This window comes from Felis catus, chromosome C2, assembly GCF_018350175.1.
Source record: "Felis catus isolate Fca126 chromosome C2, F.catus_Fca126_mat1.0, whole genome shotgun sequence".
Taxonomy (NCBI): Eukaryota; Metazoa; Chordata; class Mammalia; order Carnivora; family Felidae; genus Felis; species Felis catus.
The window spans coordinates 145,368,126-145,385,390 of NC_058376.1; the positions used below are offsets into that span (position 1 = coordinate 145,368,126).

The 17,265-nt window shown below is 37.0% G+C and overlaps 1 protein-coding gene and 1 long non-coding RNA gene across 15 annotated transcripts in view; one reads left to right on the forward strand and one right to left on the reverse strand.

The window, feature by feature from the left end:
- The window catches only part of RBMS3 (RNA binding motif single stranded interacting protein 3), a 1,326,374-nt gene that overhangs the window by 1,036,426 nt on the left and 272,683 nt on the right, over positions 1-17,265 (forward strand). The gene's annotated exons all lie outside the window — the stretch shown is intronic.
- Positions 334-13,353, reverse strand: LOC123379766. 2 transcript variants are annotated; one of them, XR_006584649.1, is made up of 3 exons: positions 13,179-13,353; positions 11,233-11,339; positions 334-682 (listed from the first exon to the last, which is right to left on the reverse strand). It is a non-coding gene; the product is annotated as an uncharacterized LOC123379766 (long non-coding RNA). The 2 variants fall into 2 exon arrangements; XR_006584648.1 differs by lacking the exon at positions 334-682 and adding an exon at positions 7,376-8,698.

Here is a 17,265-nt window from a genome sequence, read left to right on the forward strand (position 1 = left end):
AGTCTCAAGGTCAAAGGTAAAACCATGATCTCAGCTCTCTAGTAACAAATCATTTCTTTTGCAAGTATACTACCTGCTGGGGCATTGTAAGTGTTCGATGAAGGAATTGTTCAATTTACTGCATCGGACGCCTTATCCTATTTGTGCATGTTTCTTCGATGTTGGCTCATTTCCCCTGCACAAATCCCAAACCAGTCTGAATACCCTTTGATGCTTTTTCATCTTTTGTTCTGGCTTATAATTCCTATGAAGTAAAATAAATGCATCCATATACTACTTACATACATACATACATACATACATACATACATACATAAAAATAAGGATCTTGAAATATAATGTTTGAATTTCAATGACTCTAAGAACAGAAGTCTTAAGTGCCCCTCAAATTCGGCAAATAGGTTGCCAAAGATTAGAAAGATGGGTCACGCTGATAGAGTAGACGTGTGAGGAAATGAAACTTTTGAATACAGTTGGCAGAGGTATAAATTGATACAAACTTGGGGGGATTACCTAAAACATATTAAATCTGTATTCCCTTTAATTATTCTACTTCTGGAAGTGTATCCTCTAGACATCTTCACACAGCTACCAGAATAAAGATATCCGGACGGAGATAACTGGGTCAACATATTTGATTATTGCATTGTTCTTGAAAAGCAAAGGAGTCATCCATGGCTTTCTGAAAACAAACAAGAGAGAAATTCAGTTCTGAATTTATATTAAGTTTGTTATTTTGGTAATGTGACAAATCTTATCCTTTCTATATTAAAAAATTCGAAACCATAGATAAGTAAGAAAGAAGGGAAAAGAAAGTGTGTTATTGATGCCCCCTCTCAGAGATAACCATTATTAAAAAGTTGATGTTTTCTTCTGGTTCTTTTCTGTGCAAATGTGTTATGTGCCAACACATTTTTTTTTTGTTTTTTGCCTGCTTTCCCCATATAACTTTATGACATTGATATTTTCTTTTATCAAAGCTTTCTGTGAGAATCATTTTTAATAACCACAAGATCCTCCATTTTATGGAAATATAGTAAATTAAGCTTTCCCATTTTGTAGGATATTTAGGTTTTTTTTTCTAGTTTTGCTTTTAAGTACTATTCTGTGATGGTAGCAGGCCAAAAAAGTGGGTATGTGTTTCCTTTTCATTAATTTCTTTGTTCCACATGTCCTAGTAGCTTCTGGTTTGCTGAAGTTTTGTTAACAAAGTATGGATCAGTATCTCCTAATCTGTTTCTCTCATGGCAAGTCATGTTTATGGCTGGTATAGTAAGCCAAGAAGTGATTATCAATATGTGTGTATCTCACGCATATAATTTTTTTCTTTTCATTTCAGCCATAGCACTTGATTTTAAGGCACATGTTTTTGGATATTTTGAGCTGGCACAAGTTATGTTATTGGTGGTAATCTGCTATCGGTTTAGAGCTTTGACTCCAGAGTCCCAGGTCTTGTTTGAATCTTAACTCTGGTCACGGTGTGATTTTAGATCAGTCCTTTACCCGCACATAGTGTCCACTTTTTCATGTTTAAAGTAGTGATGACAATAATACCCACTGTGACTGCTAAAGATAAGTATTAGAGATAATGCAAGGCATGGTGCTCAACACAAAGGAAGAGCTTAATAAAGTGTAGTCATCCTTAGTATTGTTACTCACTGCACATTATTCACACTGTTCTTTTGATATTATAGTTGTGGTTTAGTTTGGTTTTTGACATATGCTTGTTCACTTCCAGTCAATATTCTTTTCCTTTGTCATGCATTGTACGAAGCTTATGCCTTCATTTCTGTAATAATCACATTCTCACTTCTCCTTTGTCTTCTGCCCTCCTCCCCACCCCATGTATTCCTCAAATGTGAATTTTAAATTACTAGCATTAAAATGAAAATTATGACAAAATCATGAGATCCAGCTTTTGGGATCTATCTGGGTTTGTGTCTTTTAAATTAGAACTAATACATGGCTGATTTTTAAAAAATATTTTCATATTTCTGGGGAAGTTAGCACCATTCTTGAATGTGTATGGTAATGAGGCCATTGACCCATTAAGACACAAAAATGTGGGGCTTGAACTCTTACAGTGCTCTCACTCACCTCATGAACAATAACCTTGAGAATTGGTAATTCTAGTGCAGACTTCAAAAGTGAAGGAAGAGAGGCAGAAAAATGATTTCACTGCATGGCAAGTTGATAATAACCTGATTAGATCTCTTCATTATACACTGTCTTTTCAGGATCCTTGATTTTGAAATTTGGCATAGACACTTTGTATTTTTCAGGATAAAAAATTCATAAAAATGATGAAGAACCACTCTTTCTGAAGGAACCCATTGTCGTTATCAGTCAGATTCTCTTGGGAAAGGAAAGCCACAGAGGGACAATCAAAAATGACAGCTCTTAGTATATAATTTTATATGCACTGGGTTTTGTTATCTGTCTTTTGTACAGGCCCCTTCCTGATGTTTTCCATTTTTCCCTTTTTCTTAAGTTTATCAAAATAGCATCCAATGTAAAATAATAGTAATCATAATGCTACAGAAATGTCAATATGAGCCTCTTGTAAATTTACCCATAGAGACCAACATCATTTTTCTAGATAAGTCTCCTCATCTTTCCCCGTGCATAGACATGCATTTGTCCGTATGTTTGTGTCTGTAACATATCTGTGTCATATGCACTTTTAAAAAATATTTTTAAGTTTATTTATTTATTTTGAGAGACACAGAGACAGTGTGAGTGGGGAAGGGACAGAGAAAGAGAGAGAGAGAGAGAGAGAGAAAGAGAGGGAGAGAGAGAATCCCAAGCAGGCTCCAGGCTGCCAGTGCAGAGCCCGACACAGGGCTCAAACTCATGAAACCATGAGATCATGACCTGAACCAAAGGGAAGAGTCTGATGTTCAACCGGCTGAGCCTCCCAAATGCCCCTGTATTATACACACTTTAAACATAGCATTAGTTTCCTTCCTCCTGAGCAGATTCTGAGACAAGGATTTGATTAGTTTACTTGGGAAGTGATCCAGAAAATAGAAGTAAAGGAATGAAGAATATGAGTTGGAGATGGGAGAAAAGTCCAAAAGGGACATTCTAATAAACAGACTTTGGTGATTGGAGCTCATTTTCGCTGGAGAACTCTGAGGAGCCATGTAGAATGCACATCAGATGAGGAGGCTGAAGGTTTTATTGTTCAACTTCCATACCCCATTGGTTGGAATTTGTCCCCAGGCTGTGAACTACCTTGCACCTTGGGCTATGCCTATGTGCACTGAGCAGCCTTCTGCAGCTTTGGAAAAGGCAGAGTGGCAAGACCCCCAGCTCCTGCTTGTCATGGGACTGGCAGTGGTGCCTGTGAACGTCCAGCTGGATGTGTTGTAGTCAGATGGGCCAAGGGGATGTGCTGTGGAGCCCTATGACCATAGAGCATCACCTACAATCCTGCCCTGCATACTGTTCTTTAACTAGCTTTGTTAAAAAAAATCAGCAAGGTACCTTGGATACATTTCCAAGTCAGTTCATGCCCATGGTACTTTGTTATTTTCAATGGCAGCTTTTCTCACTGAATATTAGAGTAGGCTAGATGATCATTTGAGTGAGAACAATGCCAGTATTTGTCTTCATTTTACTGTGTGAATCTAGAGGTTTGCTAAATAATCCTCCCTAAATCCAAGAGTGATTTAACTTCTATAACAGTGCCTCTCAAACTCTTATGTACACATGAATCACCTGCAGATCTTGTTAAAATACAGATCTGCTTTAGCAGGTCGGGGGTAGCACCTGACTTTCTCCATATCTAACCACCAACGGTTGCTGATGCACAAGCCATGCTTTGACTACAAGGTTCCACAAATAAATAATTTGAAGGGAACTTGTGCATTGTGAAAATATTCCTTATAAGAGTCTGGAAAATTTTCATAAAGACAGACATATTGAATCAGCAGCTGGGAGAATCTAATTTCTAGCTCCAGACTTGATTTGGGAGCTTGGGCAAGTCTTCTCTGTCCTCTGAGAAAATCTTGGGCATGGATATCATTCAGATGCCTTGGATTCTAAAGTAATATTTTATGATCAGATGTGTGCATTCCTTTGTTTGCAAGGAAAATATGTTTCCTGTCCTCTTAGTTCTATAAATGTGCTTGGCCATGCTAGTCTATAAAATTGGATTTAGGAGATTCCAGGTTTCTTGGGTGTTTATATTTGTACACCATCACTACTCTTGAAACTAAGTAGATATCTAAACTTAAAGTATCCAAGAGAGTTCTAGATTTCTTTCTTCAAATTTGGCTCTCCATGTCTTCTTCCACAATAAATAGTAATTTTGTGGGTGAAGATGCAAATCTCAAAACCCTGAGATAATCCTTGAGTCTTCCTTTCTCATATTCCTCATATTGCAGCCATGCAGAAGTATATAGAATTGGCCTTAAAAACAGATTTTGTTTAAACCACCTACTTTACCATGATCTCCACTGCTGTATCCATAATCACTCTCCTGATCTATTGCAAAAGCTTCCCACCTAATGGGAACCCTACCCTATTTCGTAGTTCTCCATTTTTTTCCAGATTTATTTTTTCAACAAATCAGGTCATGTTTTCCCCACCCCACTCCCACCTTAACTTCTTCAGTGCTTTCCCATTACACATAAGAACATGATCCCAGTTCCCATCATGCAGCTCGGCATGGCCTACAATGCCCAACTGATGGCACCAACATACCTTCACATTGTCATTTCATGCCTCTACCTACTCAGTGTGTCCCATCCACTGGCCTGTTTCCTTGACCTCATGAAGAGGAAGCTCTTTCCTGCCTGAGGAACTTGGCTTTTCCACCTGCCTGGAAAATGTCTTGAATTCTATGGATTTTGTAATGTTTTCCTTTCAGTTAATTTGAAATTCATCAATCCTTTCTCTGTGTAAATCTGATCATATTTAACCATTGTCAGTCATAATCTGGCACTTTTTAAAATGCTCACAATAAAATGGAAATGGAAAAAAAAAACATAAAAGGAAGCTGTGATTTCTGTTCTCTTGCCCATTTTCTACCTGTCTTCTTTGATTTCTGATTTGCTGTATGCTAAATAAGGTAGTTTTCACAGAATAGCTAATAAATTAAATACCTTTACCTGTAAATAGGTACATTTTTATTTAGTGCTTTCTTTAGGCTTCTAAAATTGACGGTTACATGCCTCCTCAAGTGCTTCATTTTATCTTGTTTCTCATTTACTTGAGAAGAAAATATAGCCAGGCAACCAGTGAATGTGTATGGTAGCTTAAGAGGAGGAGAAGATATAGACATTAACATCTATAATACTAACATCTATAAAGTGTCCTTGTAACCCTCACCCTCACCTTAACTCTGTGGTAGCAGTATCCTCCTTTTAAATGGTGAGGAGACAAAGGCTTAAAGAACTGAACTCACTAGTCCAGAATTACAGGATGTGTGTATGAATGTATATATATGCTTCCCTGGAGCTAATATGCAAGTAATACATCTGGGTCTGAAACCAGATTGGCCACAGAAATCCCTGGTGGTTTTTCATTGTATTGGCATCTCTCTCAACAAAGTCCATGGAAGTGATTCTTAAGGATTCATGAGTTCCCTATGAGAATTTGCAAACTTGGGGATTTCCATCCTATGACTCTAAGTTTAAAAGGTTATGAAAGCATATTTGAGATCATCTGGCTGACCAGTTGATGTCACTGCCTGTGTCTGTATTTATGTCTATAATCACATTGTGCCAAAGAGGCCTACTGTCATTGTCTGGGACTGATGAGGAAAGAACCAGGCAGATGTAATCAGTAAATGATGCTTTCAAGCCACATGAAAGCTGTTAGCCTGGCAAGCTAAGCCCAGATGAAGATTTTATAGTAATGCAAAAATACAAGGAAGTGGTGAAGGATCACAGTGTCACATGGCAAAGAGAACATAGCCCATGAATTTCAAAAATATTTGATGCGCAGCAGTCAAAAACATATTCACGTTGCAAGCAACATCATCCGTGATACTCAATTAATGTTTTAATTAAATTGTATTGGTTATGCAACTTTGCGTTTATGCAATTTTAAAGTGTATTTGGTTTACTAGTTGCATACGAGCTACAAACAGAGGCATTTTTACCTCATTAATTAAGCATTTGCATATATTTGAGTTCTCTTTAATGAAAACAACCAAGTCAAAGCTGGAAGTCTACTGTGTATATTTATATAAAACATATAATATTTACTAACATAGAGTGATAGATATCTAATAATGGTATATATATGTGCATGTATATACACACACGTGTGTTTATGTATACATATTTTTGTGTATATACATATATATTATATGTATATATACATATTTTTATACATATACGTACATATTGTGTATACACACACACACACACATATGTGTATATGTATACATTTTTTTTCTCTTTAGAGGGGTTGATACCAGGATGCTCAACCTTGGCCAGACAGATATTTTCTTTCACAGATAACTCTTTGTTGTAAGAGGCTTTCCTGTATGTTGTGGGATACCAAGAGCAGCCCCCTCACTACGGTTGTGACAAAAAAAAATGTTTCCAGATATTGCCAAATGTCTCCTGGGGGCAAAATTGTCTTCAGATGCCTCACTAATCTGTGCATTATTCAAATTGAGTGACCACTGACTCACCCCATGTTGTGTGTGAAATTACAAGTTACTCTCAAAATCATCGGTTTCGTGTATATGAAGGAGGAAGTAATCCTGATACTGCATATATAGGCTACATAATGAGGAGAAAGTCTGCCAGGGTCTTAGGAAGCATGGTGTTGGAGAAGAATTACGTCTATACTTAAAAGTGAATTCATCTCACTTTCCTTTTATGCACTGTTTTTTCTAGATTCCTGGGATCTAGTTTGAGTCTCCGTCGTTATTGTCTCTGTTCAAACACCCAAGCAGATATATTACTAAAACTCTTAGCAGAGACCATGAGCTAAAAGTATGCTAATGAGCTGGACAAATGGACACTGTCCAAGGTGTTGAGTATGGTAATCACCTTGTATCAAGGGACACAGATGCTGAATTCCATGTTTTTTGTTCTCTCTGTCTTGAAGGAGTAAGTCTGAATGCAAGACAAAGAATGTGTACTGCCTTATGTTTCTTTTATAAGGTGAAGTACTTAAGATGAATATTTATTTTGGGGGGATTTTAGCTATCAAGAGTAATAGCTTGTTTATTTTATTTTTGCAGTTGTTTTAACTTCTATTTTCAAGTAATTTCAAGCTTACAAAAAGCTGCAGAAATAGTATAATCTCTTATCCAGATTTTCCATACACTAAACATCTCTCACATTTACTTTTATCATTTTCTCCATAAATATATACATATTATTCTCATTATTCTAAAATACTTGAGAGTAATTACAGACATCATGCCCCATTATGCATGAATACTTTAACTGTATTTTCTAATAACAAGGGCACTCTTACAGAGTAAAATGATCAAAATCAGGAAATTAACATTGATACACTAAAAAAGTCTAATCAATAGACATTAGTCAATTCTCACTAATGTCCTTTATAGTAAACACACATTTTACAGGGGTGGGATCCAGGATCAATTGTTACATTTACATACTGTGTCTCTTTAGTGTCTTTAATGTAGAATAGTTCCTTAGTCTGTCTTCGTCTTGACATTTTGAAGATTGCAGACCAGTTATTGTATAGAATGTCCCTCAACTTGGGCCTCTCTGATATTTTCCAATGGGTAGAGTCCGGGCATGCATTGGTGGAATGAATGCCGCAGTGAATGCCTTCTAGTGCATCATATGAGGAGGCACGTGGTGTTCACTTCTCCCATTTTGGTGATGCTACTTTGATCATTTAAAGTAATGGCTACTAAGTACCTCCATGGAAAAGTTACTATTTTCCCCTTGTAATTAATAAATATTTGGTGGGGGGAGTCTTTGAGATTAGGGGGAAATTCTCTGAGATTATGTCCATTTCTTCTTTCTCATCAAACTTTCACTCACATCTTTTGCCATACACTGATCGTTGATCATTCTTAGATCAGTCAATTATTATTACTATGACTGCCGAGTGGTGATTTTGCAATTCCAACATCCCTTCTACATTTATTAGTTTCCATTCTACTTAAAGGATCCCTCATTAGTCATTCACTTATATAAGCAGAGACTCATCGATTCTTATTTTATGAGTTAAATCATTACTAACATTTTGTATATTTATGCTCAAATGCTTTGAATAGAGCGCTAACGAAGGTAAATGATGGCTATAAGCTAGCTGCCCTTTTCTCTCCTCTTAATGTAGCATGTTAGCTCATTTTCCAGTCCTATTCAAGTATTAGGGTAATCCAGCAGGAGCTGCTGTTGTCTCGAAGGCTGGGCACCAGTTCTGCCTCAGTGATTCATTGAAGTGGAGCTGGAGGAGCGCAAGCCACTCTTTTCTAGGAAGCCAGGAGCTTTTTATTGTTCTTAACTGTGCTGAGAATGCCAATGACTCTAAAGCTGGGAAGAAAAGACTCTTAATGAGTTTCAGTATTTTAATGTACTGCAGGTTCCCAATTGTATGAATTTAAGAAGCTTAGCAATTTGGTATCTTCTGAATAATAGCATTTATTTTATACTCTAAATACTCCCAGGGAAGTCTGAATAACATTCCAGCTTCTTTGGTGTAATAGCTTTGGTGGGCTAATTGACTTGAACAGTGGAATTGCTCCCTAAAAAAAAAAAAAAAAGAAAGAAAGAAAGAAAAAAAAGCCATACGATTTTGATTAATGAGCCTCGTAATAAATCATTAATCTTTTTAGCTCATAAATGATAGGAGCATTGTTCTGTTCACCCTTCCCCACCATGATATATTTCTAGATTCTCTTGCTGATACAGTAGCCACATTTAAGGATCTCCCCTTCGGTTGGACATACCCACCTCCACATAATTTAATGTCTAGTAAGTTTGCACCTGTGAGGAATGCAGAGGGACAGGTTCTAAATAGTAATAATTGTTCTTTTATATACATGATTTACATTTAGTTAGTGGCTGTCCTCTTGCCATGTCCTAAATTTCTTTATTTTTAATTTAATAGTAATTATAGAAAGAATAATGAGTTACTGAATTTCCCCTACGTAGCTGGCACTGTACTAAATTTTTAGTGTCATGTATCCTTAAATTCTTGGGGTGCCCATGTGGCTCAGTTGGTTGAGTGTCCAACTCCTGATTTCGGCTCAGCTCATGATCTCAAAATTCGTGAGATCAAGCCTCGCGCCGGGCTCTGTGCTGACACTGTGGAGGCTGCTTGGGATTCTCTCTCTCTTCCCCTCTCTCTTTGCCCCTCCCTTGCTCATGCTGTCTCTCTCTCTCTCATTCTCTCTCTAAAAACAAATAAACTTTAATAGATCAACAAATAAGGAAATATTTGATACTATTTTACCATCAAATAGTAATAATATGAATCCTATCTAACGGCAAATAATTTACATAATATGATAGTAATGTTAATCCCTTGTAGCAATGAATATTATAGTATAGGTGTGCCCCATGCAATATGTGTGAATACTTATACTAAAAATGTTATTTGTAATTTATCAGAAATTCACCTTTAACAGGGTGTCCTTATTTTATCAGGCCTCCCTAAAATTTCCTAGACATGGTGTTAGCCACACAAGCACTCTTGCACAGTTCTAAGAGTGACCACTTGTGTTGTGCTCTGGGGCTGTCATCTACATGGAATACAATGAGAATGGTTGCCCTCGAGTGGAACTCTACATCCCTGGCATCTTTACATCTCAGAGATACATGCGTGTATATTTCACGTGTTCATGTGAGCCTCAGCAAATCTAAGCTGCCACGTCCTAGGCAGAAGATACAAAATGGTTCGCCCTGCTCTCTATTTATATGTGTTGTGGCAGATATTCCAGAAGAAAGTAACAGGATAACATGGTAAACGTATAGCTATGTTCACACCATTTCCATGCTTCCGGTTGTTTGAAAGAGGATCATAGTCATTGTCAGCAAATAAAGCGACAACTTTTTGTCCCAGAGTTCACAACAGGCTGATAAAATAGACATCCCAGAGAACCCATTCAGAGAGGTGGATTGGACTCTGAGAAAACGCGGTGCGATTTGTTTACAATATTGAGTAGTTCTCTATAGTTTGGTTTCCTGTTCTCATTTCTGACTGTCAGGACCCAGAGTACAAAACCATACATATTTGTGATACCGTAATATATTACAATAAAACTATAGAGAGATCTCAATATTGTAATATGTTAATTTAGCATTTTCTCACAGGAGAAACCATCACGTCAGGGCTGATAACGGGCGGTACTGAGCTCGAGTTCATGAGGTGCATGTGGAGGGAGAAGTCAAGGAAAGCCAGGAATCCAATCTGGCCACCTGTTCCAGGACCACAGGTAATTCAAATTCAGTCATAAAGACTCGAGAGGCTCATTTAATCATTCTCTGCTCATCTCAACTCGAGGCTGCTCAATTGATCTAGAAATAAAAGCCTTAAAGAATAGCGCAAATGACCAGCGGTGCAGGTTGTCTTAAGCACCTGGCATGGTTTCAGTCAGGCCTCTGCCGAGTTTGTTTTCCAGAATTAAACCCTCCAGCTGAACTTGAGGACATGAACTCCAGTTGCCAATGCTATGCTTGCATTAAATCTGAAATAATTAAGTGCTTCTTTTAAAACATGTGTTCCTTATAGAAACTGTTCTTATTGATTCTTATTTTAGGGAAATTGTTGTTATTGGTGCCTTGGGAGGAAAAACTGATATGCCTCATCCTCCTCCAACTCCATCACCATGGGAAACTAGGGGAAGAGAAATCACCCTTTCTCTTCTAGTGGAGGGAGAAGGTGATTGAAAACACAGGGTGACCCCCTTCACCACTTAGCAAACAGGACAGGGTTTATTAGCCACCATGTAGGGGTGAAAGCCTACTTCTTGGAAGACCTTCTTTACTTTTTCCTTTGTTCTTTAATGTGTTACCTCAGATGTAGGATTCTGGAGCATTTAGGGAAAGGCGGTGCCTCTCTCAAAGGCCATGGCTCTGTGAGTAAGGAGTACAGAAGTCCTAGTGTGAAGGTCAGAGCTGACCATGTGTCCTTATTGTTTCATAGCAATACAGATTTGACACAATTAACCCATTGTATTAGAGTTCTTCAGAGAAATAGAACCAATAGGAGAGATACTTATTTATAACATATACATATATGTTGTATGTATGTATTTATTATATGGAATCTACTCACATGATTATGGAGGCTGACAAGCCCCAAGATCTACAGTCATCAAGCAGAAGGCTCCAGGAGAGCTGATGGGTATATAGTTCCAGTGTGAAGGCCACCAGGCTTGAGACCTAGGAAGAACCATCATGTCAATTTGAGCCTGAAGGCAGGAAAATTAAATGGTCCTAGCTTGCAGGCCCTCAGATGGGAGGAATACTCTCTTAACTCAGGAGTTCAGTCTTTTTGTTCTGTTCAGGTCTTCAGCTTAGGGGATGAGACCTGCCCACATTAGAAGGCCAGTCTGCTTTACTCAGTCAACGAATTCCAATGTTAAACTCACCCAGAAAACATCCTCACAGATACATCCAGAATAATGTTTGACCAAACCATCTGCGCCCCCCGTGGCACAGGGAAGTTGGCATGTAAAATAACCAGGAGATACATGTATGGTTCTGAAGTAAATATGGCCAGAACTGTAGGCTTCCTCCAGGCCTTGTCTAGAGGTGCCACAACTCCAACAGCCATGCACCAAACGTGTTGAGAATATTACTAGACAACTTTATGCAAAGTTAGTGGTAAACTAGTTCCAAAACCTCTGATGCCTTTAGGCCGGTTGTTTACATGGGAGGCTCTGACTCCTTGCTTCTGTTTCAGGGTGAGAGAAAACAGTTTATGTTATTAACTTTTAAATTGCTACAACATTTAAAATAGACTATTCCATTAAAAAAACAATTTCTCCTTCATCTCCCCATTGATTTTCCTTTCTATAGGGGGGACCCATTGAATTGCAGTATTTATAGGCAATCCTCAGACTTGGTGTAGTCTAGTAGAAAGTATCAGATCAAGAGTCAGAAAGTACCATTTATGATGTTGTTTATTTGCCTACTAAGCCATGTGACCTTGGTCACCCTTCCCAGATATCAGAACCAGTTTTCTCATTTGTAGAAAGGAGGTGATAACTCTTGCTTGCCTTTCCTACCTTGTGGGATTATTACAAAGGGCCACATGAAATAAAATGACCCTGAACCACTTTGAATACTGTGAAACTCTGCTCTCTGTAAGGTAATATATTATTATCTTCAGTCTGTATGAACATCCCTCCCAACATATTTTTAAAGTATTATATTGTCACATGTTTGCTTTAAAGTTATTTCAAACTTCCTCAGGATATTTCTGGATGTTCTGTCACCCCTGCTTCAGATAATTCATCTTGAGACATGTTTGTGTAATTGTTCAAAAATGACTATAAATCGGTAACACACAATTTTGTGATTAAAAATAGGACTTGACAGTATACAAAGTAAACAAAAACTACTATAGGGTATTATATTGTGATGGGAAAAAAAAGGAACATAGTCCCCTAAAACACTATTACTTAAAGTTTGGTCCACAAAATGGTACTGCTCACAATGAAATAAGTAACAGAAATTGTAAGTAAGCATTTAAAATCTTATGTAACAATTTCACATCAATACAACATTTAATTCAAATGTAATTTTGGTCTATCAAATGTAATAATAAAAAGCAGCTTTATTTTGCATACCTTTCAACTTTATTTTATTTTCTGTTAATGTATTTTCATTGTATTTTACAAATATTGCTCCATCACAGATTGAAAATAAAAACAGTCTTCACCCCAGATGGCTTAATAAACATTGTTCTAAAGTCTCTAATGCTAAAGCTGTTTCCTAAATATTTAAATAGTTTCAAGTCTGAGTGTTATCAGATTAAGTTTTGAAGTCTTGTTCTACTAACTACCTTTTTCAGAATCATGTGTATGTAATAGCCATCATGCGTATCGAAAAACAGCTCTAGATACTGTTGGTTTACAAGCTCCTTTGGAGCTTCCAAGGTGTACTCTGAAACTGGTCCCAGTACTCAGAGGATGGGGAGAAATGGAAGGAAAGAGTCAAGTCAGGTAGGTAAGTGGCAGGTTTCATGAGTAAAAGGAACTTGCATACAAGGCTTACCTTGGGCAGTGATGAAATGATTAGATCTCTCTACCCACTTGCCAAATCTGAAAAGTTTATATGAAAGCCTTACTGGGTTCAATCACGCATACCATCCAGATGGTCTCATCCTCACATCATTATCTCAAGGCTGTGTCCTTGGAGCAGCCTCTGGGAGTGGAGAAAGCAAGGGGAATCCACATTCCAAGGACAGGGGAGGGGGTGAGGAGCCTCCAACTGCCCACGTGCAACTAATGGATCAACCAGTGATCACATTGTTTCTTCACAGTGAGTTTCCCCAACAGATGTAACCTTTGATCTAGATAAGGGCGACCGTTGTTATCCTCCATTTGTATTCATTTCCTTAGCCACCTTGAAATGCTCTGAAACTCTGAAGTTGTCTTACTGTTAAAGAGCCAATGAGTGCCAATAAATCTTATTTTGGCAATTTACATATACAAAAAAATGCAAGAAAAAGGAAGTCATTTCAGGAAAAAATGAATTATTTACATATTCTCGAGTGAAATGACAGGTCTCTGCTTTCATTCGTAATGGAGAGGATACTTTGCTGTTTCACAATCTCATGACAAAATTAAATGAATTTAATAATAAGTAATAATAATTTAATTTAATCATTATTAAATAATAATTTAATTGAATTTAATAATAAAATCAATTTAATAATAAATCAAGAAATGCTTGCATGAAAAGGTGTAGAAGCAGACCAAAAATGGGGAGTTACTTTTGGTGACCTGGTCAATTCAGTGTAATACGTGTGTGAATTGTAGTCATATACTTTTACAAATGAGTTTACATTGCAGAATATTCATTCTGTGAGTGTGTAAAAAATACTGACCAATGCCATGAACTTTTTTTCTTTTTTGATAGAATTAATTCTATAGCTAAAGTTAATTGATGAATAAGCAAAAATGAATAAAATAGGGAATTCAGAGGTATTAACTCTTGCCTGTACTAATAATTCCTTTGAACTACAACCTGCTATCTGTGATTCATTGTTTCTTAAGAGAAAAGGCAGTGTCATGAATTGGTAAGGACATCACGCCAGGTAAAGAGGACCAGGGTTCTATTTCTAGCCTGTTGCTAGCTGGGTGGACTTGAGCAAGTTATAACTGCCCCTTTAACTTTTTTTTTTTTTTTTTTGCCATTTATGAAATGATCAGATTGAAGAATATGTCCCTTAAGGTCCATTCTCGAACTCAATGATCATGCAAATTTAAGTTAAAAAGTTAAAAAAATTTTTTTTTCTTGAAGTTGTTTTAGATTGCAATTCTCACATGAGAATTTTTTTCTGAAAAGTTAAAAGTCAGGTGCTCTTTAGTAGTTCATAGTGCCAAAGAAGCTTTTGAAAGTTGCCATCAATTTACATAAACTTGATACATAGATAACATTAAAAGTAAAAATAGGAGTGTACATATTACTCTAAAATTCATTTTATGCGGAAGTTAAATTCTATTGTCAAGTCAACAAATATATTCAAGACTAATACTGAATTTCAAAGGACAGAATTACTTAATAAATAACACTGCCCAACATTATATTCTTTCTGTGAATACAAATTAAGGAGTTAGCCTTGCTGTTTGAATTTGGATTCAGAAAATAGCTTACTGACCACCCCCTTATGAACTAAGCTCTGCGTGATTATCACATGATTTTGAGAAGCTTCATTGCATTCTGCACTTGGAGAATTTGGAAATGAAATTGCATCAGGATAAACTAATACGTTCTTGCCTAGAGAAAATGAAAAGTTCTGTACAGTACCCGGGGATAGTGGATTGGCTGGTTGTGGTTATTTAGCCTCATCGATGACAAAGGGGTGCAGAATACTGGGCAAATTCTAACCTATTCATGGGACTACCGTGTGCCCCCTCTGAGAAATTCAGGGTTAATGTCGGAACTCTCAATCTGTGGGACATGTCTCTCTCATGGAACTTAAGCAAATCTAGGTGTGTGGGGTCCAGAAATCGCATCATAAGAAAATTATTCTTTTTGGAATTCTGTCTCAATTTTGACTCTTCCCAGAACAAAAAGAATCCATCTGCTGTTAGCATGCTTTTCACTCCTGTCTTAATTACGCATCTCATTTGTAACAGAAAAAGTCAATCACGAGAGTCAATGCCTTTTGCAAACAAACAGCATCTAGCTATAATTTAATAACACTGATTTATTTCCTGTTCTTACAGTAATTTATGTATGCCAGGTAATATCAGCTTTTTAGTTTGGTAGCAACATAAATTACTTTTTAAATGAACTTATTTAAGGCCAGAGGTATGTTGATTTAAAGAAAGCAAATAAAAAAATATACATGGCTGCCAAAAATTTCTCAAGGTAATATGCAGGTGATTGAGGCTTGGGAAACACTGGGCTAGTGAGAAACACACTGAGCTGGAAGATAGGAAACCGGTTGCTAAATCTAATTCCAACCCTGTCACTAATTATCAGATTGTCCTTGGGCAAGATGATGAATCTTCATGGCTCCGTTTCTTCATTATCCAATGAATATAATGATATTTGCCAAGCTACCTTTGGAGTGATAATACAAAGATTAAAATTAAATGGTGGGTAGTGAAATAGTTTAAACATTGTATGTGCATAAGATTCTTTATTAACGTATCTGACACACGACTTTTTATTTTCTTTTTTCTTTCCACCACCCCAGCAAAGCAAACAAGCAACCAAAAAACAAACATAATCATGACCATTTAGGAATGAATAACAGATAATATCATCTCTGTTTCTCTCTAGGATCACGCTAGTATGTGTGTGTGTGTGTGTGTGTGTGTGTGTGTGTGTGTGTGTGTGTGTTAGAGAGAGAGGGAGAGGAAGAGAAAGAGACTGACTACAGCTGCATAGTTTCTGCATTGACACTATTCCTAAATATTGAAGCTGTGTTGTCTTTTTCTGATTGATTCTATGTTTATGTTTACCATTTTCCATGGTGATAAAAAAGCTTGGAAACTAAACTATGTTTTAAAAAATTAACCTAATGATAGAATTTATTAATCTGAAAGCTTAATAAAAATATTATGACCTGTATGAATATTTAGTGCAGTTAAAAACAGTAGCTTAGGTGGCTTCAATAAGTTGAATGTCCAACTCGTGATTTCGGCTCAGGTCCTGATCCCAGGGTCGTGGGAAAAATCGCCACGTCGGCTCCATGCTGAGCATGGAACGTGCTTAAGATTCTCTCTCTCTCTGCCCCTGTCCCCTGCTCACACTCTCTCTGTCTCTCAAATAAAACAAAAAACAAGACTAAAAACAATAGTTTTGTTTTATACCAAAACTGGTTTTCTGACTTGAAATAATACTTGGAATCTTGTTCATTGTAATTTTTTCATCATGCTTAAAACCTCATATATTCTACAGAATGTGGTATCTCTTCACAAAAGATGTTTTATGATGACATAATGTCATTTCCTATAGATTTTGGATTTTTTTTTCTAATGTAATCTCACTTATCCTTGAAGTTAAGGTTGTTGCTTTGGTTAAAATGTAATGGTGCACTTAAATATATGATATATTTTGATATTAATGGTTATAATATGGCAGGTTTACAGTTCTATCTTGAAACGTATATACAATTATATTCCAACATTAATTCAGTGTGTGAAATAGAGAGCGTCCATACACATGGAGATAGTGCTAGCAATTGTTTGGGTTCTCATTCTATTAAGGAAACTTATTTAGCACTATTGCTGTTGGATTAGAAAATGATAGACATCATTATCTCATTCATATATAAATATTCATGTATGGTGTAGAATAGCATTTTCCAGACTTGAGCAGTCATCAGAATCACCTGGAGGGCTTGTCAAAACACAGATTGCTTGTCCCACCCTCAAAGTTTCTAATTCAGTAGTTCTGGGGTAAGCCCTGAGGATTTTCATGTTTAGCAAATTCCACAATGATGCTGAGGCTGATGTGACTCCCCTCCTCCCGCAGCCATGGGTCTAGTGGAAGGCAGCTGAACAGTGAAGCCTATGGACTTTGGTGATAGCCCATAGACTTTGGTGATAGCCCCACATTTCAGCCCTGGCTTTGATACTTACCAGCTGTGTAACTTGGACAAGTTAGGGATCAATTTTGTCAT